This window comes from Takifugu rubripes, chromosome 13, assembly GCF_901000725.2.
Source record: "Takifugu rubripes chromosome 13, fTakRub1.2, whole genome shotgun sequence".
Classification (NCBI taxonomy): domain Eukaryota; kingdom Metazoa; phylum Chordata; class Actinopteri; order Tetraodontiformes; family Tetraodontidae; genus Takifugu; species Takifugu rubripes.
Window position 1 is genome coordinate 4,288,626 of NC_042297.1, and position 14,739 is coordinate 4,303,364.

At 41.7% G+C, this 14,739-nt stretch overlaps 1 long non-coding RNA gene across 1 annotated transcript; it reads left to right on the top strand.

Moving 5' to 3' along the window:
• The first annotated feature begins 663 nt into the window (after window positions 1–663).
• LOC115252022 (uncharacterized) lies at window positions 664–2,955 on the top strand. The gene is made up of 3 exons (XR_003890467.1): window positions 664–1,877; window positions 1,944–2,038; window positions 2,239–2,955. It is a non-coding gene; the product is annotated as an uncharacterized lncRNA (long non-coding RNA).
• Window positions 2,956–14,739: the final 11,784 nt, after the last annotated feature.

Sequence of the window (14,739 nt, forward strand, 5' to 3'; positions counted from 1 at the left end):
AACCTTGATGACCCTTCAGTCCATTACTGGGCCAACACAGATGAACCTGCATGCATATTCAAATCCAGGGGAGAATTAAACTGTCCTCTCTGGAGTTGCAGTTTGATTTTATTGAGTTGAGACCAATATCTAATCCCTTACTTATTAATTCAACAGTTTTAAGTGATTACAATTACAAACTCTAATGAACTGTAAACAGATTTTGTTGAAATTGAAGGCAAATGCTCTTTTAATTAATCTTTACAAACTGTGGCTAACACCTCAAATTAAATGATCATTAAACTGATCACTTTAAATTTTATATAATTTTCCTCTTAATTTGACTCTTCTGCACTGAATGACTGCAGGTCAGGATGATCTTTTCCTTAAATAATAACGACGCAGGGACACGCTGATTCACTTGCTGCCTACTGGTTTTGGGGTGCATTTAAGACACGAGTGGGTCAGTATCCAACAGTTTCGCAGCATTTGCCTGAATGTAAATCAGTCAAAAGCTCCATTTGCTCCATAGGTGCAACGTGTTTATTTAAGTAATGCATCTTTTTCTATCACTGAATATTCCCACAATAAATGAGAGGAATTGCAATTTTTAAAAATAATGCATACTCAAAAACTTGTGATCTTTACTATGTGCAGTCATATCAGAGCACTTGGGGCTTTGTTTTCATTTGATTTTGATTAAGATATCGGCTTGAGTGTCCATACATGGGATGTACAAAAGAGTCTCTGAGACGGACCCTTAATCTTTATTCTAGCACCTTCATGATGAATTGTGGATAAATTCCAGTTTGCAGGAAAAAAAACAAAAATTACAATTCCACCTTTGAGGAGTTTAAAAAAAAAAAAAGCTAATTTATTTGTCCATATTCTCCAGCTTGTTTGTCACGCGGCGTTCCTCTTGAATTCAGCGTGTCACAGTGTGTTCAGACTGATTTACCTTCTCCGTCGCTCTGCTCATGGGAGGGTCTGAAACCTGGCACCGCTGCCAACAGGCTGCAACAAACATCGGCCTGGAGACGCAGAAACTGGCAGCTCGATGGCGCTGACGGTTATTAATGATGACCACTGCAGCCCCCCCCCAGAAAACAATGAAGCAAATCGTTTGTGGAAAATTGTCCGTTTCTGTTTTCATGACTCTCGGTGTAAGGTGAGTCCTCTGAAGATGGACGAAGAGGTCGTGGGCGTGGCGGAAAGTGGCGTGGGAGAGGAGGCTTGCACAGGTCAGACGACGAGACAAAGGAGGTGAACGCAGCTCTGGGGAGCGGGTGCACAGCACAAGAGGGGATCCAGAAGATGGCATGAATAGAAGACTTGAGGGAGCTAATAGTGTCTGTGATGACTCTGTAGTGGAGGAGGATGGGTGTAAAGCACTCTGGAGAGCAGTGCAGAAGAAAGAGGAAATGTTACAGAGCAGGAGTAGGTGGAGGAAGATGAATCTGCAGAGGTCGTATTCAGCTGTGAGAGCAGAAACAATGGAAAAAGAGAGAGAGAGAGCGAGGAAAGAGAGGGGAAGCGATACTGACCCATATTTCTATTACTATGCAGTGTCAGTGGTCAGTGCGTGAGGTTTCCTGTTGCTTAGTTACAGTATTGCAACAGCAGTATCAGTGTGCATTTATGTGTGTCATCCTCACAGTGGTAGGTGTCGGCACGACTCTCCCACTGCTGCCGCCATGTCTGCTGCCACTGTTAACAAGAAACGCTCTCACCCATGCTTGTTCGCGGAGGTCCCTTGACGGCGCAGCGACACAATCTGCTCCAGACGCTCGGTACTGTAGGGAGGCCAGCTGGTGTCGCGGCGTCAACGACGCTCCCCGGATGAACCGTGTGCATCGGCCCAGATGCCCTGCCGTAACCCCGCCCATCAATCACGATTGGTAGGCAGCACCAGCAACGGCATCTACCCTAAAGGAAATCTGAATCTCCCTTTTCTCCCCCTTCAGGATGATGGATGAGGACGGATCATCGAGGCCTGAGGGCTGGAGCTCCATGGGGTGTGAAGATAGAGTTGGGGGAGGCAGAGGAGGGCACGCGCTGGGTAAAGTTGCAAGAGCAAACATTTTTATATGCTCTTTACAGGATCATCTCCACAGCAAACCAATAATTGTTCATCTTTTGGCTTTGTTGGTGTTTTTGTTGGGTTAAGGGTCCAGCTACTTTTTGTTTCTCGTGAAGTTTTGTTTGATTTAATCTTTAGATCAGGAGGATCGTGATGCTTGTTTCTTTCCCCTGTTTTAGGCTCTTGACTGCTGAAAGGTGACCTGATATGATGCCCCTCATGAGAATAGTATCATGCACGCATGTGAAAGTTTAACAAGCATACTGTCAATATGGGCTGAGCTACTCTATTATTTGTTGTCTGTTTGTTCAATTACTCAGACTGAAATAATTATTTGATAAGACATTTGAATACTAAAAATGAGTTATTCCATTGTTTGTGCCAGGGATAATATAACTTACAACACATCACATCCAACATTCAGAAATGTGTGACTGATATATAAATAAAACAAAACATGTTTTTTTTTTTGTCCCAAAGTATAACTCAAAATAATAGATCATGATAGGAAATAGTGTATTGTTCTAATAAATGAAGTTGTTGTGGCTGATTTTAGTTTACAGACCTCCAAACACATTCTTTTGATGTAAATAACTAAATATAAAACATTTTCTTTTTGTAATATTCAACAAGAAAAGGGTGAATGAGAAAAATAAAATGTTCTTTTCTTCCTGATCTTGTGTCTAAGAGATGTAAACATGTAGATATGCAAGTAACAGAAACACACTTCTTCCACAAGGACAGATCTTCACTAGAGGACGTGAAAGGGCCTAAGAAGTCCTCTGAGTTGGTTCCTGGTCCTCCTTTCTGATGGTATCAGTTCATATTCACAATAGCGAGGGAGTGATAAATTGCCCTCTACTGATGTGCTCTAAAACAAAACCGGGTCTTGTCTGTTCTCGACCAGCGATCCTATTGTGGTGTCTGCCTGATATATAGCAACTGGACCCCCCGTATTTTGTACCACTCTTGAATTTGTCCCCTGGTACTTGAGACCAGTGGTCCTACAGTGGCCTCGGTCCTTGGTTCCTCCCGCACACTAGCATAAACAACAATGGTGGCATCTAAAACGGGGAAGCTAATGCTAATGTTGGTGAAGTCCAAATCGGGATGATGAGGCTTTTTTAAGGCACTTCTTCGATAGTTTTCAGAGCAGTCCTGCCACAGGGAGGAGATTTTACCTGTTGGCTTGATGCCCACTGACATCGATCATCCAGGTCATGATTGATCCTCTCTTCTTCCCAAATCTTTTGAGATTATTTGTGCACTCACAGAAGAATCCTGGAAGAACTGCTGATCATAAATCATTCTACTTATTTGTACTAGTTCTTATTTCTAATCATTTCATTGTGACATGTCCGTAAATGACAGTTCTTGAAACCAAATCTCCACCTATTGTTCTTATTTCAATGTAAAAAGAAACCTTCAATAAACAGTTTTTTTTTTTTTTTTAAAAAGGTAGTAGGAATAAGTCTGAACAAGTGGAAGGCCGGAATGAAATGCAGAGAGAACCTGATTGAGTTGATGAAACATAATTGAACTGAATTTTGTTTGAGTCTAATTTCAATCAGGTTGCTAATTTTGGGTGAAAATGTTGGTGTTATGCAACATTGCTTGTCATGATGAGCTCAGTACAGCCACAGACCAAAGACAGACCAGAGTTTGGATTGTGGCTGTACTGAGCTCATCTTTACAGATTTCCTACGCAGTTTTAATGCAGTCCTACATCTTTACATTAAATGTGCTGCCTTTCTCTACCCCCCTTTCATTCTTCACCCATCATTTAATTGCATCTTAGATATGTTAGATGTAATTCAGATGAATGCGAGGCGCTCTCAAATGTGTAAACACGTATGAATCAGAGAACACAGCCTTTCAGCGCCTTTTAAGAAAAAAATGTCAATTTTTATAATCTATGACTTCTATCAAATGCGATATTTACTGTGAAAGGAAGTCAGGTCACAAGCACAGGAATCATTGAGGATACGTACAGTCCACCGGTCCACGTGCATCGCATCGGCCTGCTTGAATGAAGCAGCAGTGAAGCAACAAATACTGAATGGCTGAAGGTGTTTTCCAGTGTTTTGACAAAAACTTACTGCAAAAGTCGCAAAAGTCAGCATGTTCAATGCAACGACCACTTTGGATCCCAAACACAGACCCACAGCGGCAGAGGAATTTCATCAGCAATGATTGAAGCTGAACGTTAGTTATTATTTGTTGACCCTGCAAAATCTCATGTTTACGTGTCTTATATCTGCAGGATGTTGCATTAGAACTTTACAGCTCGACTGCGGAAACAAAAGCACTCCTGAGGGCTGTATCTCTCCCCGTCTAAAAGGTTGCCTCTCCAGTACAGTCTGTGGTTTTTCATGGCATCTAGTTGTAAAGTCACTCATAAAACAACATGGTAGATCTCTCCCAGAGGACGCCATCAACAAACGAAGGCAGCTGAGACACTCCGTGGACGCAGTCACGCTAATAAATGTTAAGGAGATGAATTGTTGATTTTTGCCTCTCCTCTTTCAGTAGAGATATGATAACAGTGAAATTAGAGCCATATGACTTGATGTTGCAGGCCAGCTGCAGCACTGCTCAGATTATGCAAATGTATTTAATGCCTTATCCTCCAAATAAATAGTTGCTGCCAATATTTGTGCCTCAACTGTTGTAGGGATGTGCTCAGAGCTGCGGCTCTACTTAATACCAGCCAACCGCAGTGAGGATTTTCCACTGTGGCATGCTCAAAAATGGGAATCATTGTCCAGAATAACACAATGGCCATACGCAGAAGCTGCAACTACAGCTCTGATGAACACATTAGCTGCCTCATAAATGCACTGCCCGTATTTGGGCTCTATTAGAAATGTCAGCAGTCTGATTTAAAAGGAATGAATCTCTTAGGTGCGCAATGGCATCTCCATACAATGCCCTGTTTTGCATCTCCCCTGTTCCAGTCCTGTAAAATGCAGAGGGCCTCATCACCAAATGAGTGTTCATTACTTACCAGTCATTTGCAATAGTTTACACTTTTACTGAAAATGATTTCACGCTCAGAGATATTTCCTTGGAGTTTTAAAAGGGTTCAGAGTATTAAAACATTCATCAAAGTTAGTGGGCATTGGAGAAATTCAGCCATTATTGTGAGTTTTACAGTGCAGCTGCCAGGCTGGCATCTGCAAGCAGAAGCATTTAATAAAAGAACCAAGTCAGTTTAATAATACACAATCAAATATAACAACTCTGACATGAATTAGTTAACAGCAATTTCACCCCTGAGGTTCTTCAGCTGCTGCTCTGACCTGATGGAAATATTTTGAAATCACAGCGATGGAAGATGCACATCGGTGTAAAGAACCCCTTCACGGCTTTAGGGCGATTCCACTTACTTGGTTGCTTACTACTGTGAGGCTACAGGTCCACCTGCATCGGATCAGCCTGTGTGTATGAAGCTGGAACCGGCTGAGTAAACAGCAGTGAAGCAGCTAATGGAGCAACGTTTAAATGCTAAAGAAACTAGCCTTCAACCGCATGATGGTGTGTTATTTTTACAATTTATAAAGAACAGTTTAAAAAATTGATCATGTCAGACAGGCTAGGACATCCCAGTATAATCAATCTTCACGTGTTTTAAGTAAACCTTCACATTCTGGTACATTAGCTTCTACAATTAGCTCTCCTTTACCCCAGAAATCTGTATCTGATTCCAACACGTCTACCTGAGCTAAGTGTAGCTACACTAGTGTTACACACTAGATTAGACTTTAATGTCTGACAAGCCATCAGCTCGCTTTAATATACATATCATCTGATTTTTTTTTTTTTTGTATAATAAACACCATATTTTTGAGAAATCAGTGGTTGAAAACAATTAATGCTTTACAAGAGAATAAATAGTCTCATCTCGCTCACGTTTAACTGGGATGGCCTCAGTTTTACAGGCCAGTGTTCATTTTATGACAGTGACAGATGGATGGCTTTTGTTTATAGACTAAGTTAATCTTTTTCATGTACAGCTCACTTGACTCCAGAGATCCCTGAAAACAAGGTGCAGGAAGACGCTGGCATGGCTGCCTAATAAAAACTGCAGGATGGTTCCTTCAAGCAGATCCCGAAACCATATATTTGATTCTTTTTTAACCATAGCTTGTCATCCAAGATTCAACACTGAGGTCATCTGTGTTTAACCAAGCACAAACCTCCATCCACCTGTCCATTAATCCATCCATCTGTGCACTGCGTCTCTTGTTAACAGCCACTTATTCCTAATTGTGATGGGGAGTTTATCCCAGCAATCAGTGAATGAATGACATGACAGAACAGGACACTGGTCCATCACAACACACACACACACACACGCACAGACAGACAAGCACACTATTTACGTGGAGGTCGAACCTATAGTGTGCCTGGTCGGTGAGAGGAAAATAAAAGCACAAAAACCTGCAAACTAGATATAGCAAGAATCAAACTCCAGACCTTTTTGCTGTGTGAATCAAACAAAGCCGTTGCTCATGAAAAATCTGTCCAAGTACTCCAATTTGTCAGCCAACTGTAGCACATGGAAAGACTAGGAACAGCAGAAAGCAATTGGTGGTTTCATTTGTTTAACAAATGCAAAAGTTACAGACGGTCTAAGTGCTCAGATGGATGCTAATGATGCCATTTGAAATAGTGACCTGCTCTTATCCATCACAAAGCCCAATATTTATTGCTCAACCAATGACCCAATTACACAGGTGAAAGCATAGAGGCTCTTGTCCAAGTCTGCTACTTTACACATGGAACCTTTGGCCAAAACCACCAACATCCATTTAGCGAAGCATCCCCTCCACCTCCCGAGACACGGCTGACCCATGACTTCACCATCCATTAAACTCAACCCACACGTTTCATAAAATATTAAACACAACAAATTTTATTGCGGGTGACTTTTCCAAGTGCCGAAAAGTATTGACAAAATTTTGACCACCAGATAATTCCTTAGTGAGATCTTAACTATGCAAATTTACAAGTTCAGTCTGATGTCTTCATAAATTAAAGATTATTGGAAATATTAGGCCGATTCAGTAAAGAGCAAGAAAGCTACCAACCCTCCGAAAAAAAGACACACAAAAGCTATGATATAAGAAGTCTGTCTTGTGCTTTTGGCTTTAATGTTTTTAGCTATTCTTTTCTCCTTGATATAGAAAAGAAAATCACATTTCAAATCAGATGGTTAAAACACATTTTATTTTCCTTTTTCCAGAATTTATTATTCGATGTATAAGAGGTCTTTTATTATGTAAATAAATAAATAATCTTAAGAAACTATGTGGGGTGAAAGACATCTTTTTCTGATAGTGACACAATAATGCTCTGATGCAAACACACACACACACACACACACACACACACACACACGCGCACACACACACACACACACACACACACACACACACACACACACACACACACACACACACACACATACAGACACAGATCTTTAGTACACAAAGGGGATTATGGAAAAAATTAGAAGTGACAGTGACCTCTCAGACAGAAAACATGTGGGGGAGCGTTTTTAGATCGCTCCAGTTCCACCGACAGTTGGATGAGCTGCATCTCTGTGACAAACTGTGAAAGGATTCTTTGTTCTGATTTTAAGCAAGGCTAAATTATTGATATATGTTGACATCAATTATTCAGGTTTTAAAGGGGAAAACTGACTCTGTCTTGCACAAGGCTTCTGTGTAAATGTGTTATTTGTGCTTCTCAGATGCATATTAATGCTCCACATCACAATTTTCCTAAAACGTTGGAGAAACACATGTGTTGAATGAAGCACACAGTTCAATATGACGTCCTTTAGATGATTAGTTTGTGTTGAGATCAATTTTTGTGCAGGTGCAACAGCTGACTGACGTCTGAACTCATGTGGCAGCTAAACTGGTACAGACTCTAAAAACACCACATTAGTTCACATCCTTTAAAAAAGACACTCAGCCCACAGAGAAAGGCATTTATGAAAATCTTTCGCTAACAGAGTAAAGTACAGGGGCCAGATTAGCACCGCTAGCTCACTTTGTGCAAACCAATGAACACAATGATTTGTCACCTCCTTATTGATGCTGAAGCACTGGCTTTCAAATGACCACACCCATTAGCCAACTGGTGCACAACCGTCAGTTGCACAAACATGTTGTGCACATTGCTTAATTGTAGACACAAGTCCAAGCACTATAAAAAGGCAGCAGGTGAGTTCACCTGGAACGAGTAAGATGAGGAAGAGCGACGATTTGAGGAGGAAATATGACAGAGAAGGAGGTGGAGGTGGAGGCAGAGGCTGGGCCTGATGAAGACCTGAAGCGGGGATTGATGCTCAAAGCTGAGCACTGGATTTGTAAAATCAAATTCGGGCAACTATAGTTGACCATGTGGCGAAGCGAAGACTAATGCTGAGAGAGTCAAGAGTTCTTAGCAGATATACAGAGGCTTCAGTGATGAGGATAGTTCGATATTAAAATAGGTAAAAAAGAATCATCCTGCTAAAGTAACCAGGTACTTCATATGTGCCATATCAACACAGTTGATCGTGACATTTTGTGACATGTGGCTCTTTCCTCAGGATTCAGGGTTGACAGCAACAAGGACGATGGGGGCCTATTTTCACGCCAGAACAAGAAAAAGGAATCATTAACATGGTTCTGGCCCATAACGCTATGAAGCTCAGAGGAGTTCAAATCGACATCATAGGTGTCATTTTCAATGATCATCGGGTCTCTCTATCAACAATGTCACGAGTCTTGAAAAAATAAAAAATTCACATAGAATAACTGTATCAAGTGCCTTTTCAGCAGAATTCAGCGAGGGTCAAACAGCAGCACCGTGCTCTTATGGAAGTATGTATTGCTCAATTGCACTGAGATGTTGCACAGTGTGTTAGATCCATGCTAAACTACACAATCTCATCTTTTTGTGCGTTACAGAGTGTCACAGATGGATGCTGACCAATCCCACATGAGTTGATCTCCATTGATGAGACAGGGTTGAACTTCTCCAAGGAGAGGCAGGAGCATCATTGGAAATAGGGCTATAATCACTGTGACGGGGGGGAGGGGCATCTCTGGACCAGTTGCACAACGTCATCACAGTGAAACAAATGCAACAGATACAGCACATTTTCTTCTGGGACAATGGATTATGCACAGGTCCAGAAATGGTTTTAGCAGCATCCACAATAGGCTGCTTTATACATTCCACCATACTCTCCATTTCAGAATCCAATCGAGTTCTTCCCTATACCGCTCACGAATGAGGCCGCCCTCATTCACTTCTGAGTGGAGGGCTGTGACAAAATTGACACCGCAGCCATTCAAGGATGGATTCGACAGTCACTGCGGTTCCCTCGTTGTCCTGCCAGTGAAGGTATCGCTGGTGCTGTTGCTGAAGTCCTCCGGCGTGATCCAGCTCGGTGGAGACATAATCCCTCATATTTTTCCTTAGTGGATTTTCTTTTTTTGGTGTTCTGCTAATTATCTGTCTGGCTATGCCAATTATGTATAGTGTTTTGAGAAACTGAGCTCTCTATATAAACTTGTGCTCGGGCAAGTGGAAAAACTGTAATATTAAAGCAATAAAGCTAAAACCTTAACAAATGACACATATTGAGGTAGTTGTGTATATACTGTGTATGGTAGAAGTTCTTAGTGTGTATGGAACATGTATAAAAGGTAGCACAATGTTTCTGTTCCCAGGAGGATGTTATAGATGGCAAAGTTTGGTGCCATTTTCATCTTGTTGTAACGCATTACATCTGAGGGCTACTGCCATACACATCACGAGCGATCTCTCCTCCATTTTATGACTCTGTGGTGGGATCTGCCATCTTTTATGGGCTAGTCTGCTGGTCCATCAGCATCATGGACAGGGACAGGATGGACAGACTGGTAAGGAGGGTCAGCTCTGTCCTGGGATGTCCCCTGGACTCCGTGGAGGTGGTGGCAAACGAGAGGAAGATGGCTAAGCTGTCATCCATGTTGAGCAACACGTCCCACCCCCTACAGGACACTCTGACAGCACTGGGCAGCTCCTTCAGTGAGCGGCTGCTCCTCCCTCGCTGTGTGAAGGAGAGGTATCGCAGATCTTTCCTGCCGGCTGCTGTCAGACTGCACAATAAACATAATACCCGCTAGTCTGCAGAATAGTAGACGTAAATAAATAACTGTTTTTACCACTGGACTCACACAATAATTCTCTAATAGCATTTCAACCATTCTGCACACACTGAATATTAGATATTCTGATATGTATATTGTTCAGGTAAACTCCTCTCTGTACTATGTACAGGTATACAAAAAGGCTAATCATCCATTCATCTTGGATTATTATATACACGGTATATTCTGTTTTAAATATATTTTCTATTCTTATTTCAATTTCTCTGTGTGTTTTTGCTGCTGTTGTGCTGTAAATTACCCCGTTCTGGGAGAAATAAAGGAATCTGAATCTGAATCATAGCCACCGGCTGCTCTTTTGCTCTGCACCTTGTTGTGTCTTCTTTTGACACAAACTCGGGGACGCAGACATTATTTCGCTTGTCCAAATGGCAGCATTCTCTTCTATTCTCTTCTTTTGTAATGGATAGGTGAGAGCACAGGCTGACAGACAAACTTGATAAATTCTCAATGATCTGTCATGATCTCACCTTTAAAAAATAGATTGAGGAAAACACTTTTTTTGTGCTCTGGACATGTTAAAGAAGCACTGACTGATAACATTCATCTATCTATCTATCTATCTATCTATCTATCTATCTATCTATCTATCTATCTATCTATCTATCTATCTGTCTGTCTGTCTGTCTGTCTGTCTGTCTGTCTGTCTGTCTGTCTGTCTGTCTGTCTGTCTGTCTGTCTGTCTGTCTGTCTGTCTGTCTGTCTGTCTGTCTGTCTGTCTGTCTGTCTGTCTGTCTGTCTGTCTATCTATCTATCTATCTATCTATCTATCTATCTATCTATCTCTCTTTTGTGCCCAAAACAGACACTTTATTATAATAATTATAATCACATTAATACCAATAATACTCTAAATGTCTCTTTGTCCTCCACATCTAACATTACCTTATGAGTCAGTGTCAGTAAAGCTTCATTTAATGTTTCTCCTGAATTTGTCACCATCTCTAGCTTCAGCCTTTTATCAAATATCCTCACTGTGGATAAAAAGATTCACAGGAGAATGCAAAACGCGCTCTCATCCATATTCTCATTCCAGGTTTCTGTGCTTCTCACACTGAAGTGGTAAATTCAGGCAACCAGCCTGTAACAAAAGCAAGTCGAGTTGATATGAGTGGAAAAGATAATCAGCAGTGGAATAATGCCTTAAACTCTTACTCTGCAAATGGAGATTATACAGTACATCATTATACATATGAGTTTCTTGTTTTAAACACACGTAGTTTTATCAAGATACATTAAAATAACTGCACTGTAAACATCAGATAAGTCACGGATCATTGGCAGGCATGACATTGTCGGCAAATCATAAATTATGCATAATACAGGTAGTAGAAATGAGGACAAAGTAAACCCTGAGGTGAATTAGAATGCGAATTTCAATCTGTGTTGTTGGAGACTTTTGATAACAAGGCCTGTTTGACTTTCTCTCACCCCTTTTAAACCCCTTTTTTCCCGCAGACAGAAAAATGACAGAGCCTTTCCTAAAGCCAATATCAATCAGAATATTGTCACCTACAGTCAATTCACAACATATTTGCTGGTTAAGGATTTTAACACTCCTGGTATTAAGGAAACACCTTTGTGAACCAAGGAACCGAACACAATGGGCAGTGTGGAGGAAAAAGATCATTCGCTGTTTCACACCCAGTAGCTACAGGAAAACGCTCTCTGTAAACAGTTTTCTCATGGCACCATTTTTTCATTCGTGGCCAACAGTGGCAAACACAAGCAGGTGATAATCCGGACCAGAGGCCCAAACAAACAGATGTGCAGTATGAATCTGTTTTCCTCTTCTCTTTTGTCTTATACCTTTATATTTGACTGACCTTTAGGGCTGGTGAGTTTTTTTTTTTAGAGGTACGGTTTCCATTTCCTCTAGCAACACGACACCCCATACCTCCCTCCCTTCCTCCCTCCCTCCCTCAAATCCATCCATCCATCCATCCATTTCCTTCAAATGACCTAAAGTGTAGCACATCACTGGTCTGTTTTTGGAACCCCTGGCTCCCGCGTGGGTCAAATGTGTTATTACAGCTGATAAGTTGATCCACTTCTTTGAGCCTTCTATATGAGGAGCTTTGTATGCAACAGGCAAACCTGATTTGTTCTAGCCGGAACAGTTGGCGAATGTCTTCCCGGCTCAGACGACTCAATCGCAGCGTGACGGCTGTGCTCCATTGCCTCATCTCATATTTCATCCCAACCAGCCCCTGCGCTGATTTTTTCTGCTCTCTCTAGTTTTCTTATTACAGCCACTACCGAGGAAATAATATCTTGCTTTACAATGCTTCTGTGGAAAAATGCATTTCCTCTCATCTAAGCCTTGTGTGCAGGCAGGATCCTCATAAGGTGTCTTTGCACCCACAATCGGCACAGCCCCCTTTTCCACTCTTCAGTCTTTAAATAGGCAATTTTCTCCCTTAATGTTGTTTCCCTCCTTTTCTGTGGTATTGATTGGACAAGCTCACTGGATCAATAGATTGCTGTAGATCAGAGCGATTCCTGCTCTGATGAGCTACCATCTCTCAGCATTCAACACGGTCTCCTTCTAAACAGCTTAGAGACCCTCTCATATTTGAGACAAGGCTATGAAATAAAGGGCTGATAGAAGTTGATGTTTGGGCTTGTTTGTTTTGACCGATGAATAGGTTAACCGCCCCGACATCGCGCCAAGTCTTCCACCATCGCTCTGATTCTCACCTGATTGTGGAGCAAATTGCCTTGAGTCTACGCTCTCTTTATTGCCCTCACAAATCCTGAAAGTTGTTAGTGCCACAGGGCTGCAGAACACAAAGGGAGATTGTATACTAATGGCTCCATGATGTGTGCATTTTTGTATGATTCAGTTGAGATAGCAAACTATCGATCACTGCTCTACACCGAGGGACAGAGGTTCTGCCCCACATTTCAGTTTCACTTGGTTTTCTTTCAATTCGCTGTTTGGGTATTTGGCTGAAACTGTATTTGTCTCAGATTAAACCATATTTCCAGTATTCCTTAGTTAGTTTATTGAAAAAGTAAAACATTCAAAAGCTTTATTTACATATCCTATACAGTCAGAAAGATTGCAAGCATTCAATAAAGTACAATATAGATTGTCCCGAGAGTTAACTTTACTGATATCAAACACATGTTAATCACTCTGTGATTGATAAAATTTGTCCAGGAAAAACAAGGAAATTATTGGCATTTGTGTCAAGAAGACTAAAAAGCTAAGCAAAATACACAAGCTGTGAGAACAGGAGCCTTTTCTGCTATTCAGTGAGCTGCATGGCTGTTGGTCCAGGTCTGGCTGTTGGTCCAGGTCTGGCCGTTGGTCCAGGTCTGGCCGTTGGTCCAGGTCTGGCCGTTGGTCCAGGTCTGGCCGTTGGTCCAGGTCTGGCCGTTGGTCCAGGTCTGGCCGTTGGTCCAGGTGACTGCATCGCTTCCAGAAGTGAGCGAGAAAGTGTTGAGATCTGATTACACAAACCACATCTGGAGGTGTCTGAACCTCTTGTGATCACATTATTTTTGTAGTAAGAAAGCAAATGTGGCCTACTGACCCAACACTATGGGACCCCCCAAACAGATGGTCAGTGACAGGTACTATCTGGCATGCACATCATACCTATTCATTATGCAACGGTGCCGCTGAAGTTCATTAAAAAGTCATGCTTGAATCTCATCAGAAAAACATGAAAGTGAACTTTTTCACACTTTCCTGTTTTTTTTATTTGGCTTTTCTCTCTTGTTAAAGAAAATGTGTCATAGGAACATATATGTTGTATATGTATATATATATGGCCCTAATCTGGTGCCTTTTAAAATGTGTTTAGTTAGAACAAATCAATTTTATCCCAGCAATGTGCGCCTTCTTTAGGTCTTTAGGTCACCTCCATGTTGGAATGCAGTCTTCAGCAAGGGGTTTGGGTTCTGTACAGAGCCCGCAGGAACTTTTTCTATGGTCTTCACATGTGTAACACATGCCAACACTGACCTCAGTGTCAATGTTTACTGATAAGATACTTGGACTGATCTGTCTGTCTCCACACAGATAAACACCCATTCACACTTGGGTGTAAACATTCTAGTCTCTCCTGGGACATGTGGTGGTAACAATTCACCTAATGGGTGGGACGGGTTAGGTGGGGGTTAGTATCTTTATCCAGGGGACCAATATTCATGAAAAAAGCTCCCATTCAGCCCCAAGATTGTAAGCACAAATAGTCTCAAATCCTGCCAACTAGTCAGGACTGACAACGCCAGATTACGTTTTTTTTTGGGGGGGGGGGGGAAGTGACATAAAAAAACAATAAAGAGAGCAGGTTGGTAACCCGCACCGCAGCCATTGTCACGTAAACGCAGAGTAGCGCTTTTTCAGCAGACGATAGAGCAAGTGCAAGTAGCCGTTGACCATAAGTAGGCGTAGAAGAACAACACATTGGCAAGACTCCCAATCCACATTCTCTGCATTATTTTTAGTTT